Source organism: Oncorhynchus gorbuscha, linkage group LG10 (assembly GCF_021184085.1).
Source record: "Oncorhynchus gorbuscha isolate QuinsamMale2020 ecotype Even-year linkage group LG10, OgorEven_v1.0, whole genome shotgun sequence".
Lineage (NCBI taxonomy): Eukaryota > Metazoa > Chordata > Actinopteri > Salmoniformes > Salmonidae > Oncorhynchus > Oncorhynchus gorbuscha.
The window spans coordinates 58,488,904-58,491,900 of NC_060182.1; positions in this window are offsets into that span (position 1 = coordinate 58,488,904).

The following is a 2,997-nucleotide window of genomic DNA, read 5'->3' on the forward strand; positions in this document are numbered from 1 at the left end:
TTCCACAAACTTCCCAGAATAAGGTGAATTTTGGCCCATTCCTCCTGACAGAGCTGGTGTACCTGAGTCAGGTTTGTAGGCCTCCTTGCTCACGCACGCTTTTTCAGTTCTGTCTGTTCAGGGCTTTGTGATGGCCACTCCAATACCTTGACTATGTTGTCCTTAAGCCATTTTCCACAACTTTGGAGGTATGCTTGGGGTCATTGTCCATTTGGAAGACCCATTTGCAACCAAGCTTTAACTTCCTGACTCACCCAACTTGAGATTTTGCTTCAATATATCCACATAATTTTTCAACCTCATGATGGCATCTTTTTTGTGAAGTGCACCAGTCCCTCCTGCAGCAAAGCACCCCATAACATGATGCTGCCACCCCCGTGCTTCACGGTTGGGATGGTGTTCTTTGGCTTGCAAGCCTCCCCCTTTTTCCTCCAAATGTAACGATGATCATTATGGCCAAACAGTTCTATTTTTGTTTCATCAGACCAGAGGACATTTCTCCAAAAAGTACGATCTTTGTCTCCATGTGCAGTTGCAAACCATAGTCTGGCTTTTTTATGGCGGTTTTGGAGCAGTGACTTCTTCCTTGCTGAGCGGCCTTTCAGGTTATGTCGATATAGGACTTGTTTTCCTGTGGATATAGATACTTTTGTACCTGTTTCCTCCTGCATCTTCACAAGGTCCTTTGCTGTTGTTCTGGGTTTGATTTGCACTTTTCGCACCAAAGTACGTTCATCTCTAGGAGACAGAACACGTCTCCTTCCTGAGCGGTATGGCGGCTGCGTGGTTCCATGGTGTTTATACTAGCGTACTATTGTTTGTACAGATGAACATGGTACCTTCAGGCGTTTGGCAATTTCTCCCAATGATGAACCAGACTTGTGGAGGTTTACAATTTGTTTTCTGAGGTCTTGGCTGATGTCTTTAGATTTTCCCATGATGTCAACTAAAGAGGCACTTAGTTTGAAGCTAGGCCTTGAAATACATCCACAGGTAGACCCCAAATTGACTCAAATGATGTCAATTAGCCTATCAGAAGCTTCTAAAGCTATTATATAATTTTCTGGAATTTTCCAGGCTGTTTAAAGGCACAGTCACATTAGTGTATGTAAACTTCTGACCCACTGGAATTGTGATACAATGAATTAAGTGTGTTGGAAAAATTACTTATGTCATGCACAAAGTAATGTCCTAACCGACTTGCCAAAACTATAGTTTGTTATGAAGAAATTTATCAAAAACAAATGTTATTAAGTGTATGTAAACTTTCAACTTCAACTGTAAATTCAGTCAGGACCAGGCGGCCATATTATTGTGAACGGCGGAGCAGGGAAGCCAACACGGGTCTCCGGGGTGAAAGGCGAACATCCTACGCATCGCGCCAATAGGGTTAATCCACTTGGTGGGAATTAATACCTGGCTCTTAAAGTTTGTCTAGAATGCTTAACCCCAACCACCACAACCTTCATTTCAATATCAGCACGCGATCGGAATGTCATTCCTTAGCTCTTCCTATCAGATCTAATAAAGGTACTGCCACAAAGGTGAGTGCCATAATTGATTAAAAACCATCATGTTTTCGCCTGGGCTGAATGCTGGACGTGTGTAGGCATCAAAGTTGTGCAGCACGCCACGCACCGGCACTATTTCATCCTGGTTAATGAGCAAACGGTGAGAGTGCTTCTGGGTCACCATGGGAACATGCCCGGCGAGGTTACTTCAAAAGGCGGGATAATGACGGATTAAGTTTAAATCACGGCAATGGTTTAGTCCCTGCATTACATTTCCCGTTGTCATTGTGCATTTGATTAACAAATCATTGCAATATGATCTGGTAAAATGTATCCGGTGTCATTTTCCTTGTCCATCTTACTCTACTATCCAGATTACTGGTAGACAGACTGGGCAGTAGGTATTTTATAAAGCTCTGATAATGGTGATGAAATATCATTTCATTATAGCCCTATATCTCTTTGGTGTATTCATATTTTAATGTAATGCTGTCCTCACTTCCTTAATTGCCTCTTATGGAGGTGTTGTCAAAATGATAGGGACAGGGCAGAAGTGGATTCAAAATGGCTGTCTCCCTCTTCATCCACTCCAGTTTCCAGTTTGTTTTAGTGCTCCTCTATCCAAGAGGAGTGGCTGTCAGCAGGAGAATATAAATAGGTGATATATGGGTTATATATCTCCTTCAGTTTATAACCCTGACCATCTCTCCCCTCGGCCATTCCAGAGTCCTTCTCGTCAAAGGTATGTGCTGAGATCACTCACTGTACCTGCAGGTATGAGACCACTTAAGCCCATAAATGAAGCTGAAGAGATTTATGCACCTGTAGGCTATCCGAGTGCACTCCAGCAGAGAGACACTCTTGTCAGCACACACCCCAAATTATATTAGGGAGGGTATACATTAGAAGGAGTAAATAGTGTCTCTCTGGATAAGGATTTAACCAGGTGGTTGTTTATGACACGTCTCGATAAAGTGCCGATAACGATTATGGATTTAAGTGTTTGTTCTGACAAAGGTCAAGAAGGGGTCAAGGTTTTTATGACAGCTTTTAAATATTGGGGGCCGATAATCTGTATCAGCCACAATAATAATGTTTACATTTATGCCTGTAAACCATGGCAACAGCAAATATAATCCAGGATACATGCGTTATTATTAAGATCAACAGTATGTCAGTATCCATGTCGGCATATTTGATCGTTTTAGTTTAGCTGTGATTAGTGGAGGTTGTAGCAGCTGAGATTGGGCAGTCTACTCCACCCCCTGGCCAGAGGGGGAAAATCAGGCTAATTTAGCTTCAGGCTCTGAGGTGGCTCTCCAATGTTTAATTGGCCTCATTATCTGATTAACTTAGCAAATGTACCTCTTCCCCTCAAGGGCACAGCGTTTAACAGTAGCAGACCAAGAAGCTGCCCAAAGTCTCCATCATACAAACCACTGTGTCAGCATGTGTAGAAGAGCTGCTGTTGGACATTGGAACTGAA